Consider the following 22,053-nt stretch of genomic DNA (forward strand, 5'->3'; position numbering starts at 1 on the left):
GACTACCGGTGCTGGGGTGGATGTTCAGAGGAAAGGTTCCCTCCACCCACCATGCCACCAGTGCTACATGGAGCAAGTGGATTGCTCTCATCACGCAGCGTGCCCATATTGGTAAGCTGAATCGCCCTGGGATTTTGGAAGTAATTACAAATTGGCCCGAAGGTGAAAGTTTTGGTGTCGCAGATGAAGAAGAAGAACCAGTGACACGGGCGGAAGAAGCTCCACCATATAACCAACTGCCAGCAGAGGAAACACGCTATGCTTTCTTCACTGATGGTTCCTGTCGCATCGTAGGGATGAATCGGAAGTGGAAAGCAGCTGTATGGAGTCCCACACGACGGGTTGCAGAGGCCACTGAAGGAGAAGGTGGATCAAGCCAGTTTGCTGAACTCAAAGCCGTTCAACTGGCCCTAGACATTGCAGAAAGGGAGAAGTGGCCAAAGCTCTACCTCTACACTGATTCATGGATGGTAGCCAATGCTCTGTGGGGGTGGCTAGAGAGGTGGAAAGAAGCTAACTGGCAGCGTAGAGGAAAACCAATTTGGGCTGCTGAAGAGTGGAAAGATATCGCTACCCGGGTAGAGAAGCTACCTGTGAAGGTTTGCCATGTAGATGCCCATGTCCCCAGAAGCAGAGCTAATGAAGAGCAGCAAAACAATCAGCAGGTAGATCAGGCTGCAAAGATAGGGGTATCAAAGATAGACCTCGACTGGGAACACAAGGGAGAGTTGTTCCTAGCACGATGGGCCCATGATGCCTCAGGCCATCAGGGTAGAGATGCCACTTATAAGTGGGCACGAGACCGAGGGGTGGATCTAACCATGGACAGTATTTCTCAGGTTATCCATGACTGTGAGACATGCGCTACCATCAAACAGGCCAAGCGGGTGAAGCCCCTGTGGTATGGTGGGCGGTGGTCCAAGTACAAGTATGGGGAGGCCTGGCAGATTGACTACATCACACTGCCCCAGACACGCCAAGGCAAGCGCTACGTGCTCACCATGGGAGAAGCCACCACTGGATGGTTGGAAACCTACCCTGTGTCTCATGCTACAGCCCGTAACACCATCCTGGGCCTTGAAAAGCAGGTCCTTTGGAGGCATGGTACCCCTGAGAGGATTGAGTCAGACAATGGGACTCATTTCAAGAACAGCCTTATCAACACCTGGGCTAGGGAACATGGCATTGAGTGGGTGTACCACAACCCCTACCATGCACCAGCTGCAGGCAAAGTGGAGAGGTACAATGGACTGTTAAAAACCACCTTAAAAGCATTGGGTGGGGAATCTTTCAAAAATTGGGAGCAACATTTAGCAAAGGCCACCTGGTTAGTTAACAGCCGAGGTTCCACCAATCGAGCAGGTCCTGCCCAGTCTGAGCCCCTGAATATAGTAGACGGAGATAAAGTCCCAGTGGCACATGTCAGAGGTTTGTTAGGGAAATCAGTGTGGATCAATCCTGCCTCGAGTACAGACAAACCCATTCGTGGGATTGTCTTTGCTCAGGGACCAGGTTGTACATGGTGGATAATGCAGAGAGATGGAACAACACGATGTGTACCCCAGGGAGATCTGATTGTGGAGTGAAACTATTGTGCAAATATCACTGTTTGCTGGATGTTACTGTCAATGTCTGTGCATGAAAACACACAGACATGAGAAAGAAGGAAATGAGTAAGTGAAAGATACAAGTTTTAACTTGATGGAGTTTTTACATGATGTTGAAGATATGGAGATAAGGGGTGGAATGTCCTAGGGTGACTGTTATGGTGTTTGTATCTCCAATCGTGTGTTCTGTTTACGTTTGATATTATGTTTTGTGCTTTCAGAACTGACTCTGAAAGTGAAGGTTTGTTTTGCTGTGTTATCATCTGGTTCACCTCCCCCCATGTCTGCTAGAAAGCTAGAAAAGGCTAGGGCTGGCTGGCTGGCTTTGCTTTGCTTGCTTGCTTGGCTTGCTTGCTTTGCTTGCTTGCTTGCTTGGCTTGCTTGCGTTGCCTGCTTTCTTGCTTTGCTTCCTAGTTAGGTTAAGCAGTCCAATTCTTTCCCTGGACTGTTGCTTTTTTCCCTTCCTCTTTCTGAATATCATCCAGCCTGCTCTGGACTGGGATCTGGGAAACACCAAAGAACACCAGGAGCCTGCATTTGGAGATCTGCAGCAGCCATCCCCAGTGCTGGAGAGCAATCCCCAGCGTCCAGACCCGGGCGACCACTCCCAGGAAAGACCTTCTGGATTTGTTCATCTCTTCAGAGGGGTGAAAGAGTTTTGTTGTCATCTTGTGTTGTTAATTGTTTTGGTGCTGGGGAGTGCTTTGTTGTTGAATAAACAGGTTCTTTTCCACTTCTCTCTCAGAGGGAATTTTTCCCTGAACCAGGTGGGTGGAGAGGGGCCGTGGGGGTTTATTTCCTGGGTTTTCCCCAAATTTGCCCTAAACTAGGACAGTGGGTTATCAGGCACCTGCAACAACAGAAATCAAAGCTCAAAAGACTATACATAGTTGCATCCAGTTCCTTTGCATCTGTCTGCATGAGTATTTGAACCAAGACTCGCATTTCTTTAGTTTTGCTCATAACATTTTATCTGGGTTTCACCACACTTTTATCAAGATGCAGACAGAGCCCCTTCATTCTTTTACATGGATACATTAATTTGGAGAGGTTCTTCCACAAAAATCACAATACCATACTGTCTTAGATGTCACACTTACACTCAACTAGTCAAGAGCTGACACTGCAGTACTCTCTGCACCCAGGTGCCACAGTAGTGGCTGCAGTGCTATTCAAGACACCTGTAAGGCAGTGGTGGAATGCATGAAGGACTCACAGTGGGAAGCCAAGCCCTGTTTACCTGCAGTACAACCAAAATACCGAGTATCAATCAAAACCTACAAAATCCACATGGTTTTATTACAGAGCTCAATTAAAATGTCTTAATTAGAAACCACTTTAGATTTAGAGCTTTAGTCTTGTAACAGATTTGCCTGCTAATACGAATTTGTTGCCACCCACCACAGACAAGGCTGAGTAGTTATCTGCTGATACTGGAATCTTCAACTCAACAAGTACATTATAAATATAAAAATAAACTGGACACCCCAACTTTAAACATTGTCAAAGCAGTACCAAATAAAAAGTCTCAGCAGAACAATCTCCTTTTACTGATGGAAATATTCCAAGTAGCGCCATTAGAAAATAAACTTCTGAAGTTCAAAGAAATACCCAAATACTCAGTGTTGTGCTTTGATGCAAACTGACATACATATATTGTGCCTGAAAATCCAGGAAGCAAGACCTTTTCCCCTGTTGATTATGTATGCAATGGCAGTACTCCAGAAAGATGTGGGGCAGGGCAGGCAAAGATATTCTTCCATGGTACTTGCTCTCCTGCAAATCCTGGCTCTTTACCACTTTCACTTCTAACATGAATCTTTTAGAAAGTCACTGAGCAGACAAGATGAATGAAGCGTAGGGAGTTGTTCCTACATCTCCACACAATACTTTGGAAAATAAGACACTTGTGAGAAAAAAGAAAAAGTGAGCAGAGAACCCCCAGATTCCTCAGATAAAGCTTTTAGGCAGCTATTTTGGCATCCTCTGTTGTCTTCCTTTTCTTTATCTGCTGCTAGAATAAAGTAAGTTAAAGGGAACTTATTAGCAATGAAAAAAAAATTAAGAATCCTTCAGCTGATACTAAGCACAGTCCAAATTTAAGAATCCAGTATGATTTGGTAATAGTGCTGTTTTCTGTATAGTAATGAGAAACTGCAGATTCTCATTTCCTGTCAACCAGATACAGTAGAAAAGGGATTTGTTTTGTTTGTTTACTGTCATGTAGCTGTTAGACAATGTTTCATAGGACAAAAACAAAGCTGTAAAATATATCCTCAAGTTTCCATGTGTAACAAATTATTATTCATAGAGAATAATTAAAAACATTAGTGCTTTTAGTAATAAAAAACATTACCTGATTCTGTGGTGTAGTCCTTGGGGAACTGGCTGAATTCTGTGTTGCTCCCTAGCAAATAAGTACAAAATAGTTTTACAAAGGTATTCCATTAGAAATAAATTAGGGACATATCACCATGTTTCTCTATAATTCAAGACATATGTTAAAGGTTTTAGTGAGCTGCAATCCAAGGAACATTTGGTGCCTATGAGATACTTCCCAAAGGGAACAAATTGTGTGAATTTTGCATAGCTTCAAAACCAGGCAATCAAAAGAAATAGCATCAGTACTACCTGATCAATCTAATGGCTGAGTCAAGTATTTCTCCACGTTACAAAATTTCAGTTAATAGATAAGGAGGAAATAGTTTTGAAAATGAAGGCCTAGACAGGTATCCTGGTTTCACCTGGGACAGAATTAATTTTCTTCTTAGTACAGTGTTTTTGAATTTAGTATGAGAGCAACACTGATAACAAACTGATGTTTTGGTTGTTGATAAGTAGTGCTTGTTTGTATCAAGGACTTTCCTGTTCCCCACACTCTGCTAGTGAGTAGGTGCACCAGGAGCCAGGAGGGAGCCCGGAGAGCTGACCAGAACTGGCCAAAGGGACATTCCATAGTAAAGAATATCATGTCCAGTATATAAACTGACAGGATCTGGTCAGGTGCCTTGATGTTTTCTGCTATACTCCAGCACAAAACCTACTAAATGTTGTTACTTTATGCACGCCAACCCTTAAAGGAGATAAATTCCAACCTAACTCCTGTTAATCTAACATGGAACATCTAATATCTGAGGTAAATTAATTGTCTTGTTCTCGTTTACCATTCTTCTGTCCTTATTAGGCAACATGGAATTAAAACACTGAAGAGAAAAAGTGGCTGAGCACTTGAAGCCAGTACTAAAGAAAAGCACACTCTCCTTTTTTTTTCCTTTTCTTAAGAGGCTAGTTTCTACTTGGGTTTGTTGTACCTTTGCCCTACATCTTTACGTTTATGTGGTAATAGCAAACGAGAAAAAAGAATGAACAGCAAGGACTATATAACCAGCCCCCTCTCCTTCTACTTCTAGAAATGCTCAAGAGCTCCAGATAGACAACAGACCCCAATTTAGGGAATTGAAAAGTAACAAAAGACAACATCAAATCCTAAAAAATTATTTAGAATAGCTTTTGTGTGTGTGTTTTTTGTGGTTTTCTTTGGTGCTTTTTTTTTTTTGTGGGGGGGGAGTTGTTTGTTTATTTGGGGTTTTTTGGTTGGTTTTTGTTCTGAACAGAGAAGCAGCTTACCTGGATAACTTTTTTATTTGGTGCATTTGCTGACTGTTCCAGAGTTTTGGCTTTCTTCTTTTCCTTTCTTTTTTCCTTATCAGCAAAAGTCCCACGCATTTCAGAGATGATATCAGAGTCTGTTTTTGCATACTGAATACGCTTTTCAAAAGAAAAAATTAAAAAAATAAAAACAGAGTATATTCTGCAGTCAATAATACTGAACATTTTGCACCATGCACATTAACTGTGTATTGACACCCTTTTTTTTTGCAGAAACCTTTTATATTAAAACATTGTTATAAAATGTAGGTACACTTATGAAGTAAACAATTCTCAGTTTTTTCTGAACACAAGTACAGAAGTCTAAAAAAAACCCTAATATGGAAATGACTAACTTTAGTTCATTGAAATTGGAACTCCATTTATCTAACATCTTTTTAACATCTGTCAAGGTAACACCTACAGAGAGATTCATTTGAGCTACACAGAGGACATCTGAGAAAATCAGAACTAGCGTCTATTAAAACAGAGTTTTCAGTCCCATTTTAAAGGGAGTTAAAACTTGACAGTGATTTCTCAGATCTCTGCAGAAATGTAAATTCAGCAAAACCCAAACTTCTTAAACAGAAAAGGCAAGTATCTTACAAAAACAACTTACCATTGGTTTCCCATAAAATGGAAAGCCTTGTAGCTGTCTCAAGGCATTGGTGGATGATCCAAGTTCTTTAAATATAACAAAAGCCTGTCCTCTCATCTTCATGGTCTTTAAAGCCACAATGTCGACCACATGACCAAACTGTGAGAACAACGCGTACAGGGACCTCTTCAGCTCTGGGCACCAGGGAGAAAACAGATTACAACAGGTCACCGGCAAATTCCCACTTCTACCAAGACTGCTGTCCTTTGGGAACAATTACAAGACAATCAAAAGCAAAGAATTACGGACATCCAGATGCTCTCGGACGCTAGGTCATGAAAAGCATGCTTTGTGAACAAAGGAATAACCTTAAAAGCAATAGCAGTAGCCTGTTGCATATTCATATATCTCATACATGATGCATAAATTCCTTGCAAATTAAGAACTCTTCTGGATTTTGTCAACTTCTATCCTTTAATCCTGGTGCTTCCATAAAGACTGAGAGAAGGTGGAAAAATGTTTGTCTTTTCCGATAAGGAGGTTGTAACTCTTTATGGGCCACAAGTCACTGCCATCTCTGTGTGAAGAGTTTCTTGATTATCTCATCTCTTGCTTGAGCTAGTAAAAAAATACTACATGCAGGGTTTCGATTTTAACATTATGTTGTAACCTAAAACTCTATTTAACACACTACTTAAGAGAATTAATACAGCATAACTTTCTAACATTACACATATAATATTCATTGTAACATTTGCAAAAAGCCAATCATAAAATATGCATTCTTCACAGAAAGTGTTGAAATGGTAAAAATAGTCAAAACCCCTTAGGAATTGGAAGGAAAACCTGAGGCAGTGGCAGCTAACACCTCAGAAACCCGTGGCTTTTGCTCCTCTCTTCGACCTGAGAGCTTCCTGGGCAGGGGCAACTCTTCCAATTGCATCAGCGTGGCCATGGCTGGGAAGGCAGCGAGCAGATGGGTTTAGCTTCTCCTGCCAGCCCCTGAAGTGCCAGCTGTCATTTGTGTGCGCTGAGGATTCCGCTTCAGACTCGGAACTGGCGCAGCTGCTCCTGGGGCGCTGCTGGCACGCGGGCGCAGCGGTGCTGCAGCAGCTGTCCCGCACACAGGGAGGGCTCTGGAGCCTCCCAGGGCCCCCAAGGAGCGGAGCAGGAAACGTGCCGGGGTCTGCTGCAGGGCCGTGGGGTTGTGGGGGATCCTTCAGTCTCTTGGATGGGGCAGGGAGGGGGCAAATGGAATCACGGTGAGACAGGGATCAGGCAGCCCCACGCCAGTCAGCGTTTTCTCCTCTGAGAGCTCCTCGGAGCTGAGCGAGCTCGTGAATCCTGCGGAGCAAATGAGACCCGGGAGTGAGGGAAAGGCTGGCTGGGAAGGAGTCAGATAAACCCATGTGGGCATTTCCCTTTCCAAGGGGCTCCTGGGGAGACAAAGGAGACAAGAAGGATTCCCCATCTCACGACATTCCCTTATTTCCATCAGTAGCTCTATTGCAGTCACTGCATACAAGAGTTTACTTGATCCCTTTGATGCCAGGGAGCACCAAGAACTTGAACCTCGCTGGAGTCCAACCCTGTCTACCTATCACCGAGCAGAGGGAAAAGATAAAGAACCTGGGTGGGGGTTGAGCCAAAATGGCATTTTGCCACTTCTGATCTCCTCCCAGCTTTTGCAGTAGGGCAACAATCCCATCGCTGCAAACCACTCCCTTTTGCAAGGCACATGTGGACCTCGCTGGTAGCTCAGGGCTCCTGAAGGGGCTGCTGCAGTTGGCAACTGGAGCTGTTGTTGAACTTTTCACATTGCTTAACCCCCCCTGCCAAATGCCATCAAGTGGCTGAGGAAGGACACAAAAAGATTACCCTGGAGGAAGTGAGGCCAAAAGCTTAGAAAAGGATGAAAGAAATGCTCTGATGATGACAATGACAAAAAACACAATTTATTTTTGACAGCAAATGAGCACCCACCACCCTCCAGCCCTCCCAGACTGGCAGGCCGAGCGGGGCCGTTTCCATGGCATGAGGAGCTGGCAGCCTGCGGAGAGAAACCAGAGAGCCACGGTCAGTCACAGAAGGCTCCTGTGCCCCTGTCCCACCATGGCCTGTGCCCGGGCCAGGCTGCTGGCTGTGCTCAGAGCCCAAACCTCCTGACCCATTCTCCGTTTCTAGAGAAGGGCAGCATGGCAGGCCACATTCCATCTCCTCCGCTTAAGCACAGCACAGCAGCCTCCTCAGCAGCTGCAAGGGCGGGATGCCCGTGTGCCTGCTGCCCTTTGCCCGAAGCCCTTCTGCCAGCCGAGCTGTGGAGCCGGGTACCCACCTCTGCAGACCTGCTGCCAGGAGAGGAGCCGATCCCGCACGAGGTCCTCGTCCTTCTTGAGGGGGATGTCCCCACAGACCGTGACCCCTAGGGTAGTGCTGGCACTGGACACGCTCCATGGATGGTCCGGGCACCAGGTGTAATCTTCCTGGGAAAACAAGGAACAATTGCATGAAAGTCAATTCAAAACAAGACCTGGAAACAAGAAAAAGCACCAAAGCCTGTCAGTGTTTCATGGGCCTGAGGAGGGTCTGGCCACTCCATGCAGGAATTAAACCTGTCCACGGGTGGGGAAAAATCCCACCATTCCCGCCCATAAACGCACCCCTTCCTCAGGGGCCTGCAGACCAGCTGGGACACGGCTTCCAAACCCGTCCCCCTCTGCTGCCCCCACCCACATGGATAAATGCTTTTGTCAGGCTGGCTGCCCCCGCCCCAGCCCGTGCCGGGCTGGCTGGCAGAAGCTGTCAGCAAGGCCAGGAGCTGGCTCCCCTTCCACAACATCCGTCCCCTGTCCCAACAAAACCAGCTGTCAGCAAGGCCAGGAGCTGGCTCCCCTTCCACAACATCCGTCCCCTGTCCCAACAAAACCAGCTTGGCAGCCAGGGGAAAAATTAATATTCCCCAGCGCCACTGAGCGGGGAACCTGCGACGCATGGCCAGGCCGAGCCCCGCCATGCCTGGAAGCACCAGCACGGCCAGGCCGAGCCCCGCCATGCCTGGAAGCACCAGCACGGCCAGGCCGAGCCCCGCCATGCCTGGAAGCACCAGCACGGCCAGGCCGAGCCCTGCCACACCTGGAAGCACCAGCACGGCCAGGCCGAGCCCCGCCATGCCTGGAAGCACGAGCATCCCCTGCCCCTGCACCGGCTGGGGACTCATCTTGATTTCATCGGGGCTCAGAGTGTGTCCTCCAGGAAGGGGCTGCAGCCAAAGCCAAAAGGCTTTGCCCCGCCAGCGGCCAGCTCCAGGATGGTGTTCCCAGCTGCACGTGGTGCTCCAGAAGAACATGCCAGCTGTGCCTCGGCTTGCGGGGACATCACGATGCCATTGAGCTGCAGGGGGATGTTTCCCCTGTTCCAGTCTATGGCACCTTCACCGCACTGCCACCGCTTCTCCAACAGGACAGGGAGCACTGAGCCGCTCCCTCCAAAGCTCGCTGGGACCAGCAGAAGCATCTCCCCGGCTGCGCTCTCTCCTCCGTGCTGCAGCCACAGGGAAACGCTCCGGGGTTTTCTTGGAGTGCCACAAGACGCGTGCAGCTGGTACTTGCTGGGCTCCTGGATCCTACTGAGCAGAGCGATGGATCTCTGCTGTCTCCTGGGCCAGGCAGGGCTCCTGCAGCCAAGAATGCTCAAAAAGGTCTTCCAGTGATGGCCTGTCTGTGGGGTCCATGGATAAACACCACCTGATGAGGCACTGGCACTCTGCAGTGACAAACCAGACACGGCCGCTCAGCGGGACAAGGCTCCTGTCCATGCTCTCCCACATTCCTCGGTGCCCAGGCCACACTAGAAGTGCTCAGAGCTGCAGCCAAAAGCTTTCTGTCGATCCTCCCTTCCGGATGAGAGCAGCACAGAGGCACACGTGCCACCTCCTCCAGCTAAGCCCAGGAGATCAACCTCCTCACTAGCTGCAGGAGCAGGGCGCTTATGTGCCAGCTGCCCCCTCCCAGCCCCATTCTTCCTCCCGAGCCTTGAAGGCACATCCCCACCTTGAGACACCCAGGGAGGGAAGAAGAGCTGGCTCCGGACGATGTCCTCGTTTGTGTGGAAAGGAAGGTGCCCACAGACCATGTCATAGAGCAGGATACCCAGGGACCAGATGGTGGCTGGCCGGCCATGGTAGCAGCCAAAGAGGATCCACTCCAGTGGGCTGTATGGGACACAGGCACAGCTCATCAGGCTGATGCTGCTCCCTCCCTTCCTCCCTCCCAGCCAGCTCCCGTTCTGCAACAGCCAGCCCTGCCCTGCTGAAAAGTAACTTGGCTGCAGCCGGCTGAAGAAGATTTCCCCCTCCCTCTTCCCCCTCTGCCAGCAAAGGGGGAACCTCTGCTGCCTGGCTGGGCCCCAGCACTGGGCTCACCTGACATCCGTGTGTAGAACGTGTCCTGGAGGATCGTGCCGCACCCGAAGTCAATGAGCTTCGCCTCGCCCGTGGCCAGGTTGACGAGGACGTTCTGGGCCTTGATGTCGCGGTGCAGGACGCCGCGGCTGGAGCAGCGCCGCACGGCCTCCAGCCCCTGGCGGAACAGCCCCCGCGCCACGGGCTCCGTCAGGAACCCCCGCTCGGCCAGCGAGTACCAGAGGTCCTGGCAGCGCTGCGGACGCTCCGTGACCAGCGCGAAGCCGTCGGGCAGCTCGAACCAGCCCAGGAGCCGCACGATGCTGTGGAAGCCGGGGCACGACACCATCCACAGCAGCGCCAGCTCCAGGGGCACAGGGGCGCCGCTGTGCTGCGGGGGAACCGCGATGCCCTCAGCGGGGCCGATGCTGCGCCGCGCCTCGGGCACCCCTGCCCGGCCCCAGCGCAGGAGGGGCAGGAGCTGCTCCAGCTGCTGGAGCTGATTGCCCTGAGATTCCCTGGGCAGTCCCTGGTGAGGCAGCTGGGCCCTGCAGCCCATGGAGGGCACGGAGGGCAGAGATGCACCTGCAGCGCCTGCAGGAGCCCGTGCCGGAGCAGGGGGATGCCTGAGCGGAGGCTGTGACCCCGTGAGAAACCTGTGCTGGAGCAGGGAGCTGGCAGGGACCTGCAAACCCCTGGAGAGGAGCCCACGCTGGAGCAGGGCCCTGCCAGGACCTGTGAGCCCATGGAGGAGCGAGCCACGCTGCAGCAGTTTGTGGAGAACTGCTGTCCGTGGGATGAACTCACCGTGGAGAAGTTCATGGAGAAGTGTCTCCAGGAGGGACCCCTGGCACAGCAGGGAACGACTCCTCTCCCCGAGCAGCAGGAGAAACAACAGGGGATGAACTGACCTGAGCCCCCATTCCCTGTCTCCCTGCACCCACTGGGGGGGAGGTAGAGCTGGGAAGGAGGGAGGGAAGGGCAGAAGGAGTTTTTAAAGCTTTGTTCTACTTCTCACTATCCTGCCCTGATCCAGATAACAATAAATTCCATTATTATCTCCAATTTTGAAAATGTTTTGCCCATGATGGCATTTGCTGAGTGATCTGTCCCGGTCCTTAGCTCAACCCATGAAGCCTTCATTCTGTTTTCTCTCTCCTGTCCATCTCTGGAGGGGAGTGAGAGAGCAGCTTTGGTGGGTGCCTGACATCCATGCAGGGTGAACAGACAACACTTCCTTTCCTTCATTCATTCTTTCTTTCCAGAGCTCACTGTGAGGGGGTTGAGTGGGGCTTTGAAGGGGGGAGTGAAGGTGGTGGGGAGTAGTGGGGACAGGAGCCACAGGGATGTGGGACAGGCACCAGAGGGGCCTGGACAGCTGTCAGGGGGCACAGCATGTCCCCCTGGCCCAACAGCAGGGGACGGGGGGCACGGCCTGTCCCCCTGGCCCAGCAGCAGGGACAGGGGACACGGCCTGTCCCCCTGGCCCAGCAGCAGGGGACAGGGGGCACGGCCTGTCCCCCTGGCCCAGCAGCAGGGACAGGGGCACGGCCTGTCCCCCTGGCCCAGCAGCAGGGGACAGGGGGCACGGCCTGTCCCCCTGGCCCAGCAGCAGCCCCGTGCCCTGCCCAAGGCGCTCCCAGCAGGGGCTGGGCCCCAGAGGCAGGGGGAGACCCCAGTCCCGGGGCAGCGTTTCTGCCCCGTCCCCTGTCCAGCCCAGCCCGCCCCGTGTGCGCAGTGACCGCTGGCACGGGCTGCACTGGACACTGTGACCTGCTGGGGACACTGAGAGCTGCCCCGCTGTGACACTGCCGATAAACATGTTGAGCTAAGACAAGGATGGGGACATGGGGGGGATCTTGCAGGGGATGTGGGGGATGCTGGGTTTGAGGGACTTGAGGGTTCCTGGGAGGGACCTGGGAGTTGCTCAGGGCTTTGGGCACCCCAGGCTGAGCGGCTCCAGTTGCACTGGGAGACCCTGGTGGAGGTTCTGGGCAGCTGGTCAAGGACCCCCTGCCCTGGAACTGTCCCCATGTGCCCCCATCCCAATGCCTCGTCCCCCTGCAGTGGCTGCCCCATTCCTTACTCCCCTTCCATACTCCCCTTGCCCCTGCCTGTTCCCATGTCCCCCCATCCCGTTCCCGTCCTGCTCCCACACCAATCCGGACCCCATTCTTGATCCCTGTTCAGTATTCCCTGTCCCTGTCCCCATTCCCAGTCCTATTCCCTGTCCCCATTCCTGGTCCCTGTCCCCATTCCCTGTCTCTGTCACCACTCCCAGTCCCTGTCTCCATTCCCATTCCCCATTCCCTGTGCCCATTCCCATTCCCTGTCCCCATTCCCGGTGAGACATTAATTTGGAAGAATTAAGAATTTTAGGAAGTTAAGATGATAGTTAAATTAGATGTTGCTGACTTAGCGGAAGTAGATAAATGGGCTTTGTTCATAGTTAACAGTAGCTGGATCTTAGATAAGATATCCAGGATCTATTAACTCATTGCTTGTCAGCTTTATGTTTGGGTAGCTGTGCTTATCATGAGAAACAGAATGTGACAAACAGATTTCAGGAACACAAAAACAGTTGCAGACTTCCCATACTTTAGGAATCCATTAAGCACAGGAAAACGGCAAGGATTCATTTGTCACGTGTGCATGGGAAAGGCAGAAAGGTCAGAACGAGGAAGACTTATTTTACTTCTTCATTTTGGAGACCCCTCCCCAAAATGGACCCCCGACTCATTTCAGGGAGCAGAACTACACATGCTTAATAGCCTTTCTGCCAATTAGCATATGAAGCGGAGCAGAGGAAGTGACAGGGATATGAATATGCATTCATATTTTGTGTATTCAAGACTTCTGTCAATAAAAAAGCTTTGTAATACCTGTGATTTTTGCACTGTGCATTAGGGAATTGTCCCAGGTACTGCCCGGCTGTCTCAATAAATATACACTTTCTAACTTTAAACTCTTAGAGAGTTTTTGTCTGTCTCAGTTGGATATCGATATTAGATCAATATTCATATTTTAGTAAATCATTGTCTTAAAGAAGTCCTAGTATGTGTATATGTCTTTTCTTAATATTCTAGTAATTCTTCTTGCATTGCTTCAAGATAAACTGGTATGACTCAAAGAATATCCACTGAGGTACACATAGAACATGGATTTATCATAAGCAAATTGCAGTTTCAAAGTTTTTTCACTGAAATTCTGCCACTTGTCATCTATTTAAAAGTTAAAGGTCAGCTATTAAAGTCAATAACAAAATTTCTAACTTCTAACAAAGGGAAAAGAATATATGGTTTGCACTAGATAAAAGAGAAATACAGAAAATATCTCCCAAACAAGTTCCTTGCTCTGATCAAAACATCTCCCAATCAAGTTCTTCGCCCTGAACCTGGCTGGTAAAGAAAAATATTATCAGTAAGCCTGGATGAAACCTTGCGTAAGTTACTAGTATTCAAAATCCATGTTCTGTTCCTATTAATATTTATTATACAAAGAAAAAAGGGGAAAGGGGTTGGATTGAGGGTACACCCTCCTCCCCTCTGAGTCTGTTCTCATGTTTTACAATAAATCCTACAACAGTACAATACAGCTGCCTAAAATATGGACACTGGAAACCACAGACAGCATTACAAATGATCACCTGCCTCATGGACAGTTCATAGAAGGACTTGATTTGTTTACAAATTATTTCTCATGTTTACAAACAGTTTTTCTGTTTACAGACTGTTTTCTGGGAGTTTGGTTTTTCTCCAAGGGATCAAGTGCTTAAAGATTGTTTTTTAAAATTGTGTTTTTCTCTAAGGGCTAAATGGGCTCAGGGTTAAATAGCTTTCTGCTTTTAGAGATAAGTTCAATTTGTAACCAAGAAGCATTATGCCTGTGGCCTGAGTTCTCCCCTAACAGTTCCTGGAGGGGAATGCTGCAGCTCCAGTGTAAATTAGATGCACGCTGTCCTCTGTCACCATGTTTGCAAAGGGCCCTTGCAGATGGGTGACAGAGAACAATACACAGAATTTTATAAAGAAAAGAAGGGTGAGATGTTACCATGATTGACAGGGCTCTTGACCAATCAAATATCTCCCAAAACTGCAGGCACCTCACGGGCCAGAACCTGAAGGGGCGTGGAGCTCAAACCAATGAGAGCTTCCAGGCCTGGTCTTTCAAATGCCCTGTGTGAGGGGGGACTTGGGAAATAGAATCTCTCTGTTGCCCCATGAACTCGGGAGGAGCAGTCTTTGTCTCCTGTGCCCTCGCTGCCCCACCAGACCAAAGAGATGTTCACCAGGGCCCTCCCTGTTTGTGGCCGTCCAGTGCCGAGCTGAGCAGGCAGCCAGTTGTGTTTGCACGTGAGCTGCCACAGGAAGACACACAGCAGCTGGAGATTTGAATAGCAGGGCTTGGGCCAATTCTTTTTCTTTCAGAGTGCAAGAAAGACGCAAAAGCACAAGGAAACATGACAGTGTTTCGGTAGATTCTCTTTGTCCTGTGAAGTTGAGTAGCTGTTGGTGTTTCTGTGCTGCTGCTAATCCCTTCCATGAAAAAATCATTCCGGGAAGGAGCAACAACATCTGACACGCACCAAGTGTTGCCACCAGTTGCTCCAGGTGCTGCTACCAACAGCCCCTGTAGGACGGAGCACAGCCCCCAGTGCACACCAAAAGCCAGGGAATCTCAGGAAAATGGGAAACTGGACAAGACAAACACAGATCTGAACCAATGTGTTCTCCGTTTATTCGAGATAAGATGGTAGTTTATATAAGCTTCTACATAGTTTACAGAAACAAAGGCACTCTGATTGATAGGTTAACATTGCTTACCTTTTCCTTAAAGTGGCTTGAGCCTTACACTATAAACGTATACTAATTCACACCCAGACAGCCCAGTGGTCCCCGTCACACCTTAATACTATTTCTATCTGCGCCCCAAGCTCTGAATTTCTAACTGCGTCAGAGGCTTGAAGGCCTCCCAAGGCCCAAATCTGAGGCCTAGACTGGAGTAGCTCAAATCTCATAACTCATGTCCTCTTTCTCTGAAAAATGCTGCAACACACACCAGCTTTGGCTGCCCTCTGGCAGAGAAGCCCTTTTGGGGCACAGGTTTCTGGGGCAGCAGACGGGCACCGGTGCTGCCAGGGCTCGGGGGAACTCTGCTTCGGCGGGGACTGTGCCTCAGCGGCTGATGTCAGCGCTCCCCGGGCCCCAGGCTCAGAGCAGCATTCCTGCCCTGGCCCACACGTTCCTGGTCTGTGTCACACGGCCGTGCTTAGGATGGCCACCATGTGGGACGTGTCCCGAGGAGGCCGTGCCAGCTTCTGTGCAGGGCCCCGTGCCCTTCCCGCCGCGGCTGCGTCGGCAGCCCTGGGGGCTCCTGCTGCTCTGAGCCCGCAGAGCAGGGCAGCGTTTGCTGATGGTCTGAGCCGTTCCTAAAGATCCTGTTGGGCTGTCTGACACACCTGGGGCAAGGCATTCCTTCCAACCTGGGCCACTCTGGGGGGCTGGGGGTGGCCCCAGGGCAGGTGGCAGAGTGTGCAAGGGCCCTTTGTGACACGGTGCAGCATGGTCACCGTGGAATGGAACGGGACAGGGTATCCAAGGGCCCTTTGTGACACGGTGCAGCATGGTCACCGTGGAATGGAACGGGACAGGGTATCCAAGGGCCCTTTGTGACATGCTGTGGCATAGGTGTTGGCAGTGACAAGGCCACTCCACAGTGCTCTGTGCACGCGACGAGACAGGACGGAGAGAGCGGTTCTGTAAGGAGCCTTGGCACAGCCACTCGTTCCTTGCTGACTTGGAGATTTCCCGAGGTATTACTCCTGCAGGTGAGCTTGTGGCCAGACCAGAGCACTTGGTGACCTCTGGCCTTCCCAAGGCATCTCTTCTGCAGCTGCCCTCGAGGGCAGACCGTGGCATTTGCTTTGCACTGTCCTTGACAGGAGTCTCCTGTCCTTGTGGCTGGAGCCCCCAAGACCAGAGTGCAGGACTCGCTGTCCTGTAGCCTTGCCAAGACTTCACTCTTGCAGGTGCCCTCAAGGCAGGACTGCAGCACTTGCTGACTTGGACCTTTTCCTTTTCACCTTCTGCAAGTAGCCATGGATCCAGGCAGTGACGCAGAGCACAGACCTGCGAGCGTGCCCAAGCTGGCCTGGGGGAAGGAGGAGAAAGAAGGCCCTGGAGCTGCCCCAGCACAGCAGCCTGAAGAGGTGGAGCAGTTCCAGACACTGCAGAAGGGTGAGTGGCAGAGCTGGGCCACAGGGCTGGTGCCGGCAGCCAGCTTGGCCCCATGCCATGCCATGCCATGCCATGCCATGCCATGCCATGCCATGCCATGCCATGCCATGCCATGCCATGCCATGCCATCCCATCCCATCCCATCCCATCCCATCCCCTGGGGCCATGCCCATGGACAGGATGGAATAGGGGCCGGGCAGACACCCCACAGCCGTGCTCCATGCCCTGGGGCGGCGCGGGGCTGTCCCTGCCTGGGCAGCGCAGGGCTGGGCTGTGTTCTCCGGCCTCTCCCGCAGCCCCTCAGCTCGGGCTGCGCTCGCTCTTTGCCAGGTGCAGCCGTGCAGCGCACAGGAGAGCAGGAACGCACCCATGGCCGCTTCCGCAGAACAGCGCAGGTACCTGCAGCCATCCCCACCTGGGCTGGGCCTGCTGGCACTGCTCAGCCCAGCACTGTGCTCGGAGCACTCCATGCAACATCCCGGGCTTCTTGCCCTTCTGCTACAGATGGTTTGCAAATTCATGAAGAGGATTCGGGAGGAAGAGAGCAGCGTCGTGGGCACTGTGGTCAGAGCGTACTCTCCCATCTTCAAAACCAAGACCAGTGCTGCCCTGCTGGATATGCTTGTGGAGGAGGGTCCTTCCAGCCCAAAGCAAGTGAGCAGCCTGTGGCCTGGCTTTTCTCCTCCCAGCAGTTGCGTGGCCTCCCAAGCCACGCCTGCTGCTCCCTGGAAGCCTTTGAGGCCATGGCAGTGTGGTGGCAAGGGAAGCACTTCTCTGGGGCAGCTGGGCACATTCCTTCCTCTGGCAGCTTTCCAAGTCTCCCCTGCCTTCTCCAGGTGCCGGCCATGGTGAGGTACATCCACCAGTGGCTGGTGGCCAATGAGTTTCCTGAGTACAATCTGTACAGGCCCCTTCTGGATCTGACAGAGGCACAGCCCTCTGACGTGATGATGGCTCTCCTGCGTGTGGCCCCAGTGTGTGACAGGTACGGGGCCCACGTGTCCACAAGGCTCAGCAGCCCTTCACCCTGTACAGCCTGTCCCAGGTGTCTTACCAACAGAGAATTCCAGGGCCCTCTGGCTGCTCCCTTTGCCAGCCCTGGCCCCTGCCAGCCCCGCAGCGTGCTGCCATGCTTCCCCCCTGCCCCTCAGGGGCCAGTCCCCACAGGGCTGGGCTGCCTGCGTGCTGCCAGTGAGGGGCAGTGGGCAGAGGCAGGGCTGGCAGAGCAGCTCAGCTCCCCGCTGCCACCCAGGCCACGCTGCTGTGTCCCAGACTCCTCTGAGACAGAGCTCTGACCCCACAGAGCTGCTTTGGCCATGTGGAAGAGCATCATGTGCTCGCCCAGGACTGCAGAGCCGGCCATGCTCGTACTCCTCGAGGTGCTGGGGAGCTGGCCAGAGCACAGCACGTGCACCTCCGATGGGGACCACACGGCTGTCCTTGCCCTGGCTGTGAGTTTCTGCCTTTGCTGGCCCCAAGGCCACCTCTCCAGCAGCTCTCCATCCTCCCTCCCCCACGGCGTCTCCCTGCCTCAGGCGCTGGGCTGAAACCTGGCCTTGGGGCAGCTTCAGGGCCACCAGGCCCGGTGCTCCCCCTTCGGTGCTCCCCCTGCGTCTCTCCGGGCCTCTCCCTCCCGTACTGGGCCCTGCCACATGGACACCTCGGCACTGAGCGCTGTCTCGGGCTGCTCTGTCCTTTGCAGGCAACCGTGGTGATGTGGAAGATCCTCCAGCTGCCCTGTGTGCCACATGTAGTCACCGTGTGTTTCCCCTGCCTCTTTGTGCAGCTGCTCTTCCAAGTGCTCTTCAGCACTCTGGATATGCCAGAGGAGGTCGATACCTTCTGGAAGGGATGCCAGCAGCAACACGGCCTTGCCACCAACCCCAGCAGGTGCTCCATGCCAGTCCTCCTGTCCTTGCCACATCCCTGGGCAGGGGCCAGTGCCCCCAGCGTGACCTGGGCTTTGCTGTGCGCACAGCTTTGCAGAGCAGACCCTGAAGGCCCTGCTCTGCCGACTGCACTATGAGGATGTGGTGGTGGCCATGGAAGACAAGGGTGGCTGGGACACACTGCTCTGTGCTGACACCCACCACTGTGCTGTGGGCGTGCTGGCCAGGTGACACCCCCTGCTCCCCAGCTGTCCCCGGCATGTGTGCCCTGCGCCCCAGGTGCCCCACACAGTCCCCGTGGCCGTGGGCCAGAAGCCCTTGTCACCAAGGGACAGCCAAGGAGGCTGCAAAAGGCTGGGAGAGGAGCGTGCCCAAGAGCAGCAACCTCCCAGAGGGCTCAGCTGCCCCTTGCAGGGTGCTGGATAAAGGCCAGACCTCTGGGAGGCAGTCCTGGGAGAGGTTTGCCCCCGCTGGCTCAGGGTTTGGCTCCTATTTCCTCCTGTCAGAGAAATGCGCCGTGCATCCGAAGCCGTGTGTTCCGCGATTGCATTCCAGCTGCTCGGGCTGCTCAGCAAAGACACGCCATGCCGGGATTTGGCCGCCCTGGCGTTCCTTGTGGAGGTGAGCCTGAAGGCCAGCGCTGCCTCGCTGAGCTGCCTCCCGGCTCTCTGCCCTCTCTTGGCCGCAGTGCCTGGGACGGAGCCCGCGCCCTGTGCTGCTGCCTGGGCCCGGCCCTGTGCGGTTCTGGGCTCCCGCCGGCCGCTCCCCCGTCACTGCCCTGTGCCTTTCAGGTCCTGGAGCGCCTGAACCTGAGTGAATGCCGTGACAGCGTCCTGGAGTTCTTGTCAAAGAACCTGCAGAGCGAGTGCAGGGGGAGGCGTCGCTTGGCACTCAGAGGCCTCGTGGTGCTCGGCACCACCAGTGCCTCGGTGAGAAGAGCGCAGGGGCTGAAGCCGTGCTGCCAGCGTGGGGCTGGGGAAGGCAGTCCCTGGGGCTCGGCTGGCCTTGGGGCACTGAGGCAGCTGCTGCCAGCTCTCCTGCCTCCTGCTGCAGCTGCCCGAGTGCTTTGGCACAGGCCTTTGGCCCCTGGGCCCTGTGGCAGCAGGATGGTGTTTCACACACTTGTGTTCCACAAGTAGATGGCCAGAAGGATGTGGAGCCTGCATGAAAGGCTCGTGGAGCTCCTGCAGGAAAATGACGGCGTCATGCTCAGGATGACCACGGTTCTCCTCAGGGGTTTATTTCTCTGCAATGGTGCCCCAATGACCAGCACCCTCGCCCTGCAGCTGGCTGAGGCGCTCCTGCCACTCTTTGACAACGTAAGGCTCTGCGCCTCCAGCCACGGCCAGTGGGTGCTACCCGCACACTTTGTGCCCTGTGCACTTACAGGCTGTGCCCAGGTGGGCCTGAAGCAGCTGACACTGAGGTCTTTCTTCCTTCCTTTCACACAGGAGGATAGCCAGGTGCAGTTGAGCTCCATGTTTATCTTCCGAGACATGCTGGATCGTTTTCCGGAGGAGGAAAAAAAGGCCCTGAAGGCACACGTGCGCCAGAGCCTGCTGCCACTCTCCTTCCACTGCCATGATGAGAACCAGCGAGTGGCAGAGGTGAGGACTCGGCAGCTGCTGCTGTTCCCCTGGCAGGGGCTGGGCTGCCCCTGCCCTGGCACCTCGCAGGCTGCAGCCTCCTCCAGGCCCTGGCACAGGGACGGGTCCTGTGCCCTGGGCTGTGGGGCCATCTCCGCGTCTCTGCTGCTCTCCAGGCTTCTCAGGAAACGCTGCTTTGTGCGGCCGAGTTCCTGAAGCAGAGGGATCTCGAAAAGCTGCTGAAGAACCAGAAGCCGTGGAAGTTCACCGAGTGCCTGGTAAGGAGGGCCGGGAAGCCGCAGCCCCAGCCTGGAGAAGCCCCCTGAGCGCGGTGCTCGGTGTGCGGGCTGGCAGCTGTGCCCCTGCCCGCTGCTGCAGCCTGAGGCCGCGCGGGCTCTGCTCCAGGCTCCTGCGGCCCGAGCCGGGTGCCCATGGAGCCCCGGCCCGGCGGGGCTGCGGGGCCAACCCTTCCCTCCTGCCGCTCTCTGCAGCTGGCAGAGGACAGCAGCAGCGTGGCCGAGCACCTGCGCCGGGCCCTGCCCTACCTGCAGAGCCCACAGGAGCCCCTGCGAGAGGCGGCCGTCAGGTTCATGGGTGAGCCACGAGCCGGGCCAGGAGGCCGTGTGGGCACAGGGCTGGCAGCGCCGCTGGCAGGGAGCTGTGCCGCCGGGCCTGACAGGCTCTGTGTTCCCAGGGACGGCCGGGCGGTACCTGAGGGGGAGGAAGGAAGAGCTCCAGCTCATCTCTGAGGGTGAGTGAGGGCAGCGGGCTGCCAGCGGGGGCTGGCGGGGAGCTGCGAGCCCTGCCCCGGCTGCGGAGGGCTCTGCTCCCTGTGCGGACCAGGGCCGGCGTGGGCAGAGCACACAGAGGTTTCAGGGCACCTGGGGGATTCCTGGCCAGCAGCTTCGGGCTGATCCAGCTGGTCCCTGCTCCCTGCTGGCCATGGCCAGAGCCGGCTGGGATGGCCCTGGCACAGAGTCCCCTCGGGTCCCCTCAGATGTGGGAACTGACCATGGCTCTGTTCCTCTCTCTTTCAGCCATTGAAGGCATGGCCAATGACATCAGTGTCCCTGTCAGAAGCCTGGCAGTTCAAACATTGTACATCCTCCAGGAAGCAGAGAGAGCTCCATACTCCATCTTTGACAACCTGCATGATCGGCTCCGCAGGGCATGGAGGAGACGGCCTCGTCTGTCGGGGCTGGGCTGGCTGCGCTGCTGGAGCTCTGCAGAGAGCTGATCCCAGAGGCTCTGTCTGCTGGGGCCGCCCGAGCCAGCAGGAATGTTTCGTTTCTTTAAGATTGTTCTTTCTGTCTTTTTGTTTTACTTTAGCATATAAATATAGGATGTGTTGTAATAGACAGACTCCCAGGATCTTTCTTTTGCTGCCCAGGCTCTGCAGGGTCTAGGGGAAGAGGGACAAAAGGGATCCTGGGCTCAGCAAGCTGCCCAGGCATGCAGGGTTGCAGGGAAAATGGCCAGAAGCCCCTTGGCCTTTGGGGGTTCTGCCAAAGCCTTTGTGCTGCCCACAGAGCAGATGGGCAGGGGCTGGAGCTGTGGGGATCTCTGTGAGACCGGTGCCTGGAGATGGCCACAAGCCCTGTCCCAGGCAGGAAGCGCCATCCGTGTCCTCCTGCCCGTGTGCTGCTGCCTGGATTGCTGAGGGCTCCCAGGTGCCTCTGGATGGGCTCCTCTGGAGCTCCTGTGGGGCTGCGGCGCTGCTGCCGGGCAGGTTGGCCGGGCTGGGGAGAGCCTGAGGGGACGGGGCCACGAAGGGATGAGGGGCTGCGGAAGCCCTGACAGGACAAGGCAGTGGGAAGGCACGGGGGGGACGTGTGAGGGAGTGGGTAACGTTGGCTCGGGGAGGAAAGTGGGTTGGAGCCAAAGAGACCACTCACCCCGATGTTCCTGTGGCAAACAGAGCACGTTTATTCTCAAGCCCTTTCTTCTAAAGGGCCTTTGAAAAACCCAGTCTGGATGATTTCACTGGTCTGATCTCTGTGCCCCTTCAGATTCTGGCCTGGGGAATGCCTGCAGCCTTGGGGGAGATGTGATGGGCCAGGCCCCTGTCAGTCAAACCAGGGCTGGTACAT

At 53.7% G+C, this 22,053-nt stretch overlaps 1 long non-coding RNA gene and 1 pseudogene across 1 annotated transcript; both read right to left on the bottom strand.

The window, feature by feature from the left end:
* Window positions 1–2,447: 2,447 nt before the first annotated feature.
* Window positions 2,448–6,043, bottom strand: LOC140681413 (uncharacterized). Its single transcript, XR_012052591.1, has 3 exons — window positions 5,875–6,043; window positions 5,235–5,375; window positions 2,448–4,014 (listed from the first exon to the last, which is right to left on the bottom strand). It is a non-coding gene; the product is annotated as an uncharacterized lncRNA (long non-coding RNA).
* Window positions 6,044–9,087: 3,044 nt separating this feature from the next.
* Window positions 9,088–21,116, bottom strand: LOC115492461 (serine/threonine-protein kinase pim-1-like; annotated as a pseudogene).
* Window positions 21,117–22,053: the final 937 nt, after the last annotated feature.

This window comes from Taeniopygia guttata, chromosome 35 (genome assembly GCF_048771995.1).
Source record: "Taeniopygia guttata chromosome 35, bTaeGut7.mat, whole genome shotgun sequence".
Taxonomy (NCBI): Eukaryota; Metazoa; Chordata; class Aves; order Passeriformes; family Estrildidae; genus Taeniopygia; species Taeniopygia guttata.